This window comes from Prinia subflava, chromosome 1 (assembly GCF_021018805.1).
Source record: "Prinia subflava isolate CZ2003 ecotype Zambia chromosome 1, Cam_Psub_1.2, whole genome shotgun sequence".
Lineage (NCBI taxonomy): Eukaryota > Metazoa > Chordata > Aves > Passeriformes > Cisticolidae > Prinia > Prinia subflava.
The window spans coordinates 9183532-9197169 of NC_086247.1; the positions used below are offsets into that span (position 1 = coordinate 9183532).

At 41.6% G+C, this 13638-nt stretch overlaps 1 protein-coding gene across 2 annotated transcripts in view; it reads left to right on the plus strand.

Annotated features, from left to right (window-relative positions):
• Window positions 1-3887: 3887 nt before the first annotated feature.
• The window catches only part of ASAP1 (ArfGAP with SH3 domain, ankyrin repeat and PH domain 1), a 145142-nt gene continuing 135391 nt past the window's right edge, over window positions 3888-13638 (plus strand). The window contains exon 1 of one of the 2 annotated variants that reach the window (XM_063411191.1): window positions 3888-4152. The gene's annotated coding sequence lies outside the window, so the exon portion shown is untranslated. The remainder of the gene's footprint in view (window positions 4153-13638) is intronic. The other variant, XM_063411061.1, reaches the window with a different exon arrangement.

A 13638-nucleotide genomic window follows, 5' to 3' on the forward strand; every position in this document is an offset into this window, starting at 1 on the left:
TAGCTTATGGTAAGTTGTGTCAGTGTTTATGAAATCCTTTTGGATAGTATTTTCTACTAATTTTCTCTAATGTTTGCAAAGTTTTAGTATACACTGTAGTAAATCCAGATAGAGTCACAGTGTGATAAACGTGGTTTAGCCTGTCACAGTATTTCTCTGGCATCCAGTTTCTGGTAGCTAGAGAGAGAGAGCTCTGGGATGGCTGAGACACAGGGCTGGCCATGCTCTAAAGGGAGAGTGCATTAATTTCATGTGAATATATTAAGTCGTTTTTTTTCAAGATGTAAAGCCTCCAGGTTACTGAAGGGTGGGGAATGACAAAACCGGGACCTGCAATTTCTTTCTCCAAATTTTTTAATTATTCTGTTGAAATCCTCTCCAAATCCAATAAGTAGGGCAATAAAGAACTGATCTTTCAAATCTATAATTAAAAAAAATCCTAACTATTATAGCGATAGGGCTTGTAACTGAAACATGAAAAGTAACAGAGCTTGGGGCCTCATACGTTGATGATAACTTACTTGAGCATTTTGCTCATGATCTCAATAATGATTTCATGTGCTTTATCTTTCACATGCATATCTAAACCCTTTTCATCTTTAATGAACTGACTTGTCTTAATTCAGTAGCCATAGTGTTCTCTGTGGAAAAAGTGATAATTTTGTTATCAGTACATCCTGGGGACATAGAGCAAGTGATCAGAAAGCTCAGCTGCTGTGGGTACATTAAGAGTGGATGTGGTCGAGGGTTTTTCCCAATTTAAAAGCAAGCATCTTCACATCTGTACTGAGTAAAGCCACTGGCCTTTTTTTTCCTGAGGTGATGAGGGACTTTTTGCAGCTGCTGTGTGCTTCCAGGAATCTTTACCCACTCTTTAGCTTTGATAACCCTGCTTGCCTGAGTTTGAAAATTTCTTTCTATCCCATTTCTGCCAGAATGTTTCTGTAAAGTTTATTATTGTCAGCCTCGTTATTTTGCCTTCTATGCTGTCTCTGTTCTCCCTTTTTCCCAAGATGGACAATAACATCTTTTTGTAGAGTTTTTGGACACAAATATCTCATAAAATCAAACTTTTCACAAGTACAACCTTTTTTTCTACTTATTTTTTAACTGGAAAGCCAGAAAATTTGTGGGTTTTTTGTGGTTCTTTCTGGAAACTGTTGGAGATGTGTTATAAACCGATAGTTTTCCATTAAATAGAAATGATTCCCCCCACCACCCTTTTGAAATTTTTCTAGACAGAAACCCAGTTTTGCAGCAAGCACTTGCTCTTCTGCTTACAGCCTATTGAAGGTAGCTGGAGGACACAAGTCTTTTTAATTATTGTTTTATCCCCTCTCACCTTGACCTAACTCTGCCCTAGTAGGGAATGTTTGCCTACCTCTAACTGATTTACAGCAGATGTTAGTGGTAATAAATTATATCCCACTTCCCCCAGCTCCTTTTTTTTTCTAGAGCTGCTTGAACATTTTCAAATGAAAAGTCTCTCAATCGTAAAAGTCTGTTTTTTTGGTCAAAACACATATTTTGAAGTATTATGCCTATTTTCTCTCTCTTTTTAAATTTCTTTCCAGTTATACTGAAAAGGCTGCACTTATACCTTTTCTCTATTTTTTTGCATTCTTTTTGCTGCTGGAAAGAGTGGCACTAAGGGGAAAATACAAGAAAAATAAAGGTGAAAAATACTATGACAACAGAAGAACTTCTATGGAAAAAAGTGAATAACTGAAATAGCTTACTGGCAAAGCATACGGAACAAGAAAAAAAGAAAAAAAAGTTCAACGCTGACATGTTTTAATTTTTCCCTATTTTTCCACCACTTGATGTTCCCTCCTGACACCATCAAGCAACCCTTTGGTCCTTGTTTCATGCAGCACATGCTAGGCAAGGCACATGACTTCATGCCTCTAAAGTATCTGTTCATCAGCTCTGCTCAGGAGCAGCCACTGTGCTCCAACCATGCTCAAAGGAAGTGACCCATCACCAGCCTCATGCTTTCTAAAAAGCAGTAGGAGAGCAACTGGGAACAGGAGGACTCAACTTGAAAGATATTTTCTGAGTCAGAATTAGGCTGAAGACCAGATGAAACTTCCTGATGAAGGGATGCCCCCAAAGCCTGATTTTGCACCCCAGATCTGCTGCCAGGCTCACTGCAGCCACAACCTAACTCCATAGTCCAGGCACGGTGTCCAAGCCTGGCCACCTCCAGGGAATGCTGTAACCAATGCTGGTTTGCCAGAGCTTCTGTCTTTGAAATTATAAGCAGAAACATAATGCAAGTAGAAGAAGGTGCTGAAGGAAGCCTTTTCCTTTAGTGCTCCTATTTTGTTCCTAGCAGGAAACTTAATATAATGATACAGGTTAATGTTGCATGTGGGACACACATTAGGGCCATTTCAGATGAGATAATTGCCAATGCCTTAAGCGAGGGCACCAGTCAGTGGATACTACCTCTGTGTCTAATTACTTCCACCAGTAAGTGAAATTCAAGGTTCTAATTCTTATCTCATATATATATATATAATTTTTTTCTATAAAATCTTAGGAGAATCAGAAAATATAAAGACATAATGTTTTCTTTCTAACACGCTTTAGGCAGGACTGTCCCAAAAAGTCAATTTTCAGAGAAAGGAAGCATTTTTGGAAGTGGGCCCTTGCCTTAGGAGTCCATAACCTCTGGAAAGCAGAGGAGTCTGCAATTGTCCTCTTCCAGAAAATTCTTCAAACATGCGGGAGCTTAATTGTGTGTGTGTGCTTGTAATGCTATGAATTTAAATTTGGCAACTCTCATGTAAACTTCACTTTATTAATTACATCTATGGGAGCAAGGGGTCAGCTCTATGCAATATTATTGCTTCTCCTTGCCTTTGTAACTGGGTAAAAGCTTTACATTAATAGTGTAACCAAGGTAGATCATATAAAAGAAACAAATTAAGAAGCCAAAAAGTGATATTTTTATGATGACAAGTGAACCACAAGACACAAAGAACAAAGTGCATATTCTGAAAATAACCAACCAAACAGGTTTCATCTTAATTTTGCTAAGAACTGCAGAGTCTGTTCGTCGATTCATAGAATCATAGGTTAGTTTAAGTTGGAAGGGTCCTTAGAGGTTATCCAGTTCCAGCCCCTCTGCCATGGAACTAGATTCCTTGACAAAATGGCATAAAGGGAGTCTCAAAAATCCCCTGTTGCTTTAAGTAGCCTGTCCCTACAATTTCTAGGGGAGGGAGCAGAGGGTCCCCACTGCACCAGCCTGGAGTAAACCATCAAATATCCCACAATATTTGGGAAATATCCCACAGACAGACATACAAATCTTGCGTTACAGCAAAAGAGAAGTGGAAAAAGAACCAGGTAAAACTACCTCAGGACTACCAGGTCTCCACAGTCAGTGGCACACAGGAGTTTGGCAGGTTGCTGCAGGGCCCAGGGTGCATCTCCTCCTCAGAGGAGGAAAATTTGGCACCTTTTCACCGCAGCAGCACTATGTAGAAATCAACGGAGTTAAGGAAGGCGAGGGCAGGGCTGAATGCAGGGCTGCTGCTCAGACTCCTGAGCGCTCAGGCTGCGAAGCCCCCGGGCAGCCTGTGTTTCCAGGCGTCTCGTATCGCAGATCTGATTTCAGGCTCAGCCACGGGCAGGCAATGGGTTAACAGGGACGCTGCACGTTAACTGTATCTGTGGAGATTATGGCATGTTTATCCAGTGTTCAGATTTCCTGTCTGAGTGTTTGGATTTCCTGAAATCCCTGCTATCAGCCCAAATGCTGTCCACTGAGCAGACCTTTTTCTCTTTCTCTCTTCCCCCCACCCCACCCCCCTCTTTTTTTTTAACTTTGCTCACATGGTAGGTTTTCCTTCCTGCTCTCTTTCCAGTTGTAGTGCCTGTGTCTCCTCACCGGTCAGGACATTTATGGATGCTGATCAACACTCTCAGATGCCAGAACTCTGAAGATTGCTGTCCATCGGATTCCCTTTTTATTATTATTATTTTATTTCACTTTATTTTATCATTTTGTGGCAAGAAAACCTGAAGAAAAGTGCTCTTTTTCAGCTGCCCATGGGAGAATATATTTTAGTCTGAGATGGAATAATGGCCTTAGGCTTGAGGACCAAATCTGGAATGGGAATTCAGACTGCACACGTCCTGGTGAGTTATGGTGCGCCGGGGCTGAGCGTGGCTGGGAATGAGCAGCTCAGAGACAGGGACAAAGGCTGAGCCTTTCAATGTGGCTGCAGAGCAAACTGCAAAAAGCAGATGGGTGAAGCTGAAGTCAGAACATTTTCCAAAAAACACGACTGAAGTCCATTTTTCGTTCCTGAAAATGCACACACTGCTCCACAGTGCAGATAATGTCTAGGTAAACTTTGTAGCAAAATGTGTAAGGCCGGATTCTGTGAGTCCTTTCTCATGTAAGAAACTTTTACTCACCTAAACTTCAGTGACTTTAAAAAGAACTCATGTAAGAAAGGACTTGCAAAATGGGGCCCACATGGTAAATTGCAATGTCTCTCTCTCAGCAAAAATTAATTTTAAAAGAAAACTGAGCATTTTCTGATTGTCTTTGCATGTTTCCTTGACGTTTACATTTTATTGTGGATCTAGATTTAAGTTTTAAGAAGAATCCATGTGCCAACTATTTGCCTTATTGTCTCCTAAATAAGTTTGCTGTAGGAGTGACAGTGTATTCCATGCAGCAGTTCCGGGAGGCCAGAAAGGGGCTTTCTGTTGTTGGAGGGAAAATGCTGAGTGCTATGCTGCTCTGAATGAACTGGAAAGCTACATTCAGACATGGGGCTTAGCTAAGGTTTTAGCTTTGTTTTTGGATGTGTGTGTTCATGATGATGTTCATTATCAGCCTTAGGTGGTTTTAGCTAAACCACAGTCATAAATGCAATGAGTTGACCAGTCTCAAAATCAGTGACTCAGAATTTGAAAATAAAAAAATCTTCCTTTCAGGCCTCTGAAACAGATTTCATTATTGGCATCCATGGAAGTGTTGTTGGAGTAAGTTGTGAAAGATAAAGCATCATCACTGTTGTAACTTTTGTTCTGTCCCATGGCTGGAGGCTGTGGTTGTGCTGAACATTCTTAAGCTGCTCATTGGAGCCAGTCCAGGCATTTGATTCTCTAATTGTTGGGGAAAATTTTGTGTAAGGAATTGCTTAGATGTAGGGAAACATTTACAGGAAAACCAGTTTTTATAGTAATTTTACTTTTTTCTAGTAATTTTACTGTTTTTCTTAGACTATTGAACAAGTCCTGAATTCTAGTGCACAGTACTGCATGTCAAACGAGACTTTGATATTTAAATTTTTTGGGGGTTAGTAGGACAGAATACTTTCCTTCTTATACCAATAAAGGAAAAGAGCCATTTTCCAAGTTCTCCGCAAAGCTTTCAGATTTGGGGTTTTAAACTAGTTGCCTGGTGTGCCAGCTGTACAACTCTTTGAACATGATCCCACTGCTCATCTTCAAGGTTTTCTTTGCTAAAAGTGGAACATTTTCTGGAAGAGCCAGACCAAACTAATGTCTTTTCTGCCTGGGAACCTCCAGGAATTCAGTTTTAATTATTGACATGGGGCAACACTGAAACTGGTGGCATTTTATGCATTGAAAGGTCAGTTCTTGCTGTGCATGTAGTATGTACTCTCATTCTAGTGGTTTGACTGTCAAAAAATGAAAGGGGGGCCAAAGAACCCCTCACCTGAGTTAGCCTGGACTGTGGTGCCCTGCCTTGCAGTTACCCTGCAATTTGAAGGTCTGTGGTCATGGATGTGATCAAACTGGCTGTAGCAGAAATGTGCTCCTCTCAAAGCTGGCAGAAAAGTCAAATGTCATCAATGATCCCTGAACTGCAGAGAATACAGATGATGAGTCAGGGGAAATACAAAGACTCATCTAGGTCTACCCAAATCTCCTAGCTTTGGAAATTTTGTTGGCCTTCCTATGAGCAAGATCGTTGAGACTGGGTCAGTTGTGAAATTTTTGCCCCCCTTTTTGCAGGGCGGTCAGAACTTTTCTGGTTTCAGCCAGGTTGGGAATGCTGTGGGAATAGTTTTTCTGGTGGTATTTTGGAATTTCCTCTTCTGCTCACACCCAGAGCAGGAAGTGTAGAAGCACAACCTTCAGCTCATTGTGTACGGGTTTCTTTTTATAAACCTGAATTCTCTGCCCGCCCCCTTCTCTTTTTTTTTCTTTTCCTAATAGCCCTCACATAGGATTAAGGCTCTGTTGGATTTAGACTGAGAATTTTTTATACATTTTCATATAACAATACTAAGCACTCAATAGTTCCTTGATAATTTCTTAATATGTGATTATCACATTAATTTTCAATTGTCTAAATGCAATAATCCCACGGTCAATAATGCCAATGTGCCAATGTTCCCCAGCAGCTGCTTCTGCTGGCATTTACTCCTGAGCGTTCAGCAGCACGAGGACTAACTAGCACCAGGACCTACCTACTCAGTTGCCCATGAAGAAATTCTGCAAATTCTTCTTTTTTTGTAACGAATCACACCATTAAACTCTCTAGGATTAGACACTTCATGCTTTAATGTTCTTTCCCTCACTCATTTTCTTTTTCTGCATCAGTGAGGAGGTTCGACTCATGCGCCCTCACTCCATGTGTCCAACTCACTCACCATCACGGCTGCCAGTCCTCCTGCCTTTCTTGCTGTTGTTGGCAAGTATGGATAAACAATTTTGACAGGTACAGAGTCCTGCAGAGCTAACTTCATAAGCAAAGTGATGTTTCACTGCTCAGATGACAAATGGACCAGAGGAACTAAACCACTTTCAACGAAAACGTCCCCCACATCCAAAAATTTTTAACCCTTCCCTTTCACTCCGTTTTCCTCAAAAAGCAGAGAATTCAATTTTGTTTACACATGAGAAAGCAGATCACGTTTGGATTGTATCTTCCCCCTCAAGACTATCCTAGCCCTTCTGTGAGTCCTTAATCTGCCATTTTAGAAATGAAAATAAAGTTAAGATGGATCTTAAAGTTGGTCCATGGAAAATAATTATCTCCATCTCCATTTGGGTCCAGTCTCAGGAACACTACATGAACAGCTCTGCCAGTCATGACTGGAAACTCTCTCCATGAGTTTGTAAGACAATTTGCTCCTCAATAGTTTCATAGTCTTCAAAAATGCTAGGAAACAAAAGCAAAGGGAAGTTAATTTACTTCACTAAAGTCCTCTGTAACTTAAGAAGATTTAAGCAGATGCAGTGGAATTACTAAAGGGATTTGAGTTCTGTGCTTGCTTTGGGGTGTTTCTTTTTCTATTGCTGTTGGCTCCAATTCTCTTTCTTGGGTTTTGGGTAGCTGCAGAGCTCCAGAGGGGGCACAAGGAAGGGGATGGAATGACAGCCTGAGTCATTATTTCAGACACTGATTAGCAGCAGGCCTCAGCCTAGACCACACATCACTCCTCCCATGTGGCAGCCAGGAGCCAAGCTCCATCCATGCTGAATAGGGTGAGATGTGATCCTTGCTCAGTCCCCCCCCCAACCCCAAAGCTGGGTTCAGCCCTGCCAAGTGATGCTTTTAGCACATCTTCCTCTATCTTGACTGGAGTTAACAAAATCCATCTGTCTCTGTGAGTCAGCAGAAAAGTATTCAGCTTTTATAAGAGTTAAGGGACATGGGATAGGACAATGTCAAAGCGCAGAAGTCTTCCCCCAGCTTGGCACTTGCACGTCACACAGAAAGTGGGGGTTGCATTTTCAGTTCTTATTCACCAGAGGAGCTGATTTACACCAGTGGAGGATGTGGCCCGTGGTGTGCATGGCCACACTGCTGAACAAGGCTCCTTTCATCAGCAAACAAACGTGCAAACGGCATCACCCAGCACACACTGTGACACGGCGGCTGCTGGCACTTCAGGAAAGTCAGAAGATAACTCTATTTTCTTCTCATCAAAAGCAAAATGAGGAAGTCTCCCCTCTCCTCTTCTGCCCCCACTGCTACCACCCTGGCTTGAGCAAGTTGATCCTTAGGTATTTGTGTGGGGGTTTGTTCTCAGTGGTTAACCACATAACAATTTGAAGCATGTGGCTCACTCAAAAGAAACTGCCTTTAAACATTTGCAGACTGTAATCGTGTTGGAGAGAGAGAAGCCCCGGCTGGGGGCTGCTGGCCACCCTGGGGCTGTAGCAGGAAGCCCCGAACATCCCACAGCAAGATCTCATGAAGAGGGGAGAAAAAGCTGGTTTTACACCTAGGAAGTTCTCTTCTTGAAAATGCTCTACACCCAGAGCCAGATGCTCCCACCTCATGTTTTGTGTCTTTATTTGATATGTCAGAGCAAAACACCCGATTGGAAACAAAACAGAGAGAAAAGGGGTGGCAATGAGGGGAACACTGTTTTGGCAAAGCACTTTCATAAATAAAGACATAGAAAAAATAACAAAGAAATTGGAGAAGCTGTAAAGCTGAGAGTGTCTGAGACTGCTGCATGATCCCTGGGGAAAGGGGTGAGGCAGGTAGTGTGGGACTACACAGCCAGGCTCTGCAGGGCATGGTAAAGATCAAATCTGTCTGGGCTGGTAAAATGCCTCATTAGAGTTCTACTGTCCCTCAAACCTGAATTTATTGGACAGAGAGGAAAGGAGAAAGGAGGTGAGCTTGCAGGGGTAAAGATCCCAACACCTGCATGGTGTCTCAGCACTTGTTATCCCAGAGCTGTGGGGCTATGCTAACATCCAGTTTTAAAGAGTCTGGGGCTTAAAGAAGCCAATAAAACTGAAGATTACAATGTTTCCCCATGGGAGAAGAAGTCTGTGAGAAATTCTGCAAGTAGTTTCTGAGCCCTGAGGCCATGGGCTTTTAATTGCCATCTGATCCAGTGCATCCTCAGTCCATGGTTAAGAGAGCCTCTCCTTGGCTACATATATACATGCTCCTAAGTGTTCACTGTGAAAAATAACAAGTGCAACAAGTAATCTCCACCCAACTGCAAGCCTCATTTGTAATTCAGCAGGTAAAAATATTGTATCTATAATTGCCAGAATGGCCCCTGATCTAGGAAAGCAAATGGCTTTTGGAGTGTGACCTTAAGGTTGAAAAATTAAACTCATTTGGAGAAAAGGTAAATAAGGCCTTGCCAAGGCTTCTCTCATGTCTACAGTGACAGAAACTGTAGCCTGCTGGCACAGAGAGGGGATTGGATTCCAATTAGAAATTGAGCTGTGCCCCCAGGTCCTGGGAGGACCTGCAACCCCATACATTCTTCCATATCTGTTCTCCAGTCTGAGGAGAAGATAAACCAGCTTTTAGTTAGGGGCTGAACTACACCCCTGGGATTGCCACCTTCTGTCTCTGAATTATGATGTGACCAAGGGCAAGACACTGCATGGCACTACCCAGAGCAGCAGCAGGAGCAGCATGGCTGCCTCCCACTTTGCTTTTGTTCCTCTCTGCAGCAGCCAGAAGGGAGCGTGTACATGGGAAATGCAGAGCACATGGTTGATGTGCTCCTCAGAACTACTGGGGCAAGGAGAGGGAGATGTCTCCTGCCAAGCCTGGCACAGCTTCATGTCCTTTCTATAGCAGCTGCCCAAGTGCATAGAGAGCGATTTTGTCCTGTCCAGCCCTGCCAGCCCGAGAGGCAGCAGGACATTTCAGGCACTAGGACAAGCCTTAGAGTGTCTGGATTCAGCCTAACACCAAGCCCTTAGCACAGTGCTCTTATTCTACGTGGGAACATAAAACCATCCCAGCCAACACTTCAGGATCTTGTCTCCAGCAGTGACTGACACATGGAAGGTGCAAGAGTTGAACAGGGAGGACATGGAACGCTATTTCCATAGATAATGGCCTCAGCACTCCAGGATCTCATCTGGAGGATTTTCTGAGCTTTCAGAGCTCATGCTTAGGGTATACTTGTCCTGCAGATATTTGCAACATGCTTTGTGGGCTTTTTCCTACTTAAAGTAATACATGTTTTAGGCATCCATTTAAAGAAGGCTCTTATAGGTACAAGAGATTGTTAGACAAAGATGAGTAGGCAAAGTCATGGAAGGAATTTTGTCCTGAATTTACAGTTTTTAAATCATTACTAAAAGTGAGGCTACAGTCCTAGTTTCCTACCTGATTTATAGTAGTGCTACACACTGAATTTTGTGGAAATATTCCAGATTCATTTGTGAGTAAATAAGATCTATGCCAGCACTGTGTACCTCTAGTGATTTATTTATTTAATTTATCATGGAACTATATTGCTACTTTCCTTCTGCACTAAAATCCAAGCACTTCAGTATTCACACAAATTAACATGCCTACTGATGTAATTATTTACATAACATATTTGTCACAAAAAGTGTAAGACTGCATTCTCTGCTGATGTAGGATACTGGCTCCATCCATCTGATAAGAGGTAGGTTGTAGTCACACATCCTTTAATAATTATTTCAGCAGGTGTCCTTTTATTCCTGTTCATAATTAGTAGCTGAGTACTTAGCAAAGCTTGTCAGGATCAGAAATTCCTACAATTCAGTAGTTATCTATATTCATGAACAAAGAGGATCTCTACCTCAGTAGAATAATTTCTGAAGATATTTTAAATAATTAAGGCATTTAAAACTAACGAGTACCATAATTTTACACTAAGTATAGAGCTTTTGAATTATTATCAACCAACAGGGTATAATTCTGATGTTATATATGTCCTTAATGAATCTGATTCCAGATTTAATCAATGGTAAGATAGGTCTTAGCCATAATGCCCAGATCTCACAGGTCATTTTTATTTTCTGTGTTTTTGAAGCTTGGTAGAGAATGATCTATCATATTTCTGTATTGATCAGGATGGGGTTAAAAATCTAGTACCCAAGATGATCTACAGCTGGTATTTATTAACACTCCCTAGACAAATGGGATTTGACTCAGTGGAAACAAATTTCCTTACTATTGAGAATATTAGACTTAAAGGACATCAGTAGCAGAAGAACAAGGATAAAAAGGTGCAAGTCATGTTGTGCTGGAGCCGAACAACAGCCTACCTTTCACCTGGTCTGAGTTACAGAAGTTGCTTGATGGTTGAGATTTATGCTTTTCTTTAAGCTCAGAGCAGTAATTAGGCTGTTTCCCCTATAGGGTGGTATATATGTGTCTGAATAGGGTATTTCATAAACTCCTATACTTCATCCCCTCCATTGCCTTCAAGCACAAAGGACAGCCTGGCTGTAAGGTTCCTCTTTAGTGAGAAAACATCCCTCCCTTAAGGATCATTTCTAATGCTACTTCTGCCCATTTTAAGACACTTTGGTTTCCCAAACAGCCACAAGTGGCTAACACATGTATCTCCTTCTCAAGTCTGGGATCTGCAATAGGCCTATGTCCTGTGAGTCACATCAGCTGTGTCCTAAGCAGAGACCTTCAATGGCTACAGCTTGAGCAAGAGGGTTACACTTACAAGTAAACCCCTACTACAGATTTACACCATTAGACAGACGAGGCACAAGAAAGAACATGACCCCAGTCAGTAAGACCAGGTTTAGACTGACCCTAAGGAAAATAAGGAGTCTTAGACAATACTTTTCCATGGTGTTGGTGCTGAGAGACACCTTACCATTTAAGGGAACCTTATCCATGTGGTGATCTATATCCTGAGGAAAAAAAGTATATAATAGGAATTCATATTATTTAAATAGGATTTAAATAATGTGTCACTGAGAACTCAACAGTATCTGTAGCCTGTCTACAAGTGAGACTGAGGCAGTTGCATTGTGTGTGTATGTGTCTCCCCAAGACTTTGACCCTCCCCTCAACCAAGACAGATGGAGGAACAGAGGTCTCAAGAGCTCCTACACATTTTGTAAAAAATAGGCAAATTACTAGAGGAAAAAAAATACTGTTTGAAACCTCTAACTATCTCCTCCCAAAGGGAAAACCCACAGTTACTGTGAGGCCAAAAGAGAATTTCCAGAGGAGTGTAATGATGTGCTCACCACAAGGCGGGAGAAAACCTTCCACAGCATTTGCCCCTCCAGGCTGCCCATAAGTGGTTTCAGAGTTCCCAAATCCTCTTGGTTCTTGGTATAAATTCATGCAAACCTGTGTGTGCCAATGTGGCTTTAGGAGCAATAACAGTTCAGTTGTTATGTGTCCTAGGAGTTAAATTCTCTCTCCTTGCAATATCACAAGTCATTAAACCACCATGTTAATGCAAGAAGTGTTTCCTGGCATTATAATGTCCTGGCATCAGTACTGCTTCCATACTGGTGCTGGCTGCTAGTACAGTGGCAATGTTTTGAGAGGACCCTGTTTGCTAAAGCTGGCCATTGAAGGCAAAATCTTAATTAGTAATTTTCAAAAGATGGTTGCCTAGAATTCAGAACTTTAGCTCATAACAAATTAGATAGATTGAATTAAATTATCTCAATATCCTTTTGAAAGTGAGGTCAATTATTTTAGTCTAGTAGGGGTTTTGCTAGACAAGAGTTCAGTGCTTCCTCTCCCTTGTCCCAGTGCAGGACAATGGAACTCCACTCTGAGCTGCAGAACATTTGTTTTTATCGTTCAAGGCCTGTTTTAAATAGAAATTGTCAGGTGGGCCAGGCTGTTGAAGACAAGTCAATTTGCATCTTGTAGAAAGACACTAGGCTCCCTTCAAAATGGGAACTTAGATGGGAGAGAAAAGGGGATGCCCAGAAAGGACAGTTTGTGCATTTGCTCCTTAGCACCTCCAGCCATCTGCAAATATGAGTTTACCAGGTTTAGCAGGAGATGAGTTGTGGTCATGAACACCAGAAGTGGGCAGTACCAGCCAGCTCCCACTCCAGAAGCAAACTGCAGCAGGCTTTGCTCTGGTTCCCACAGATAGAATGCAAGGGAGGAGGAACACCACAGTGACCAGGCAGCATCTGTGTGAATGCTGACAACAGCCTCTGGTTTCGACAGTAGTTATCTTAAGAAAATATGTTTCTGCTTTGTCCTTTCTTCTGCATGACAGAAACAAGATATTTTTTTCCCAGAAAGGAAGCAGGTTCATTCTGGAATGTGCTGGGCAGATCAGGTTCTTCTAAGTACTGAAGGATATATACGTGGGATTTCAACATTTTTAAGCCCTCCCAGGATATTTGTGCAATATTAATTGTGTCAATTACAGCACTGTTTTTGCAGCAAACATTAGAACCTGTGTAAGGAAAGTTGGCCTCATTTGTACTGTTAAGTCTTTCTTAGAAGCAGGAACTATTTGCAAGATCATAACTTCCCTCATAGATATTATGTTTAATTGGGGAAGAGTTCTCTTACAGGAGTAATATTCTTACTTCTGTTCACATCTGCACAGTATTTTCCTGATCAGGAGATCAAGAGAAAGACAATCTGAACAACTGCCTCTCTAAGTAATAATGAACAGAGAGCTGTGCAGTAAATCATAATGTTCAATAAAATGAAAAACAAAATTTGGCTAGAGATTAATGGCTGGAAAGGGATTTACTGAATTAAATTGGATCAGATGTTCCCTGGAAAAAAATCTGAGATATATACACAGGACTCTATGGTGTTGGTTTTGTGTTTCACAAAGGAAGATTTAACTTGATTGTTTTGCAACTATTAACAGTTTCTAGGCCTTGCAGAGTGATCTTAAGGGCTTGTGGGAGAGGACAGGAACTGGCTGGAAA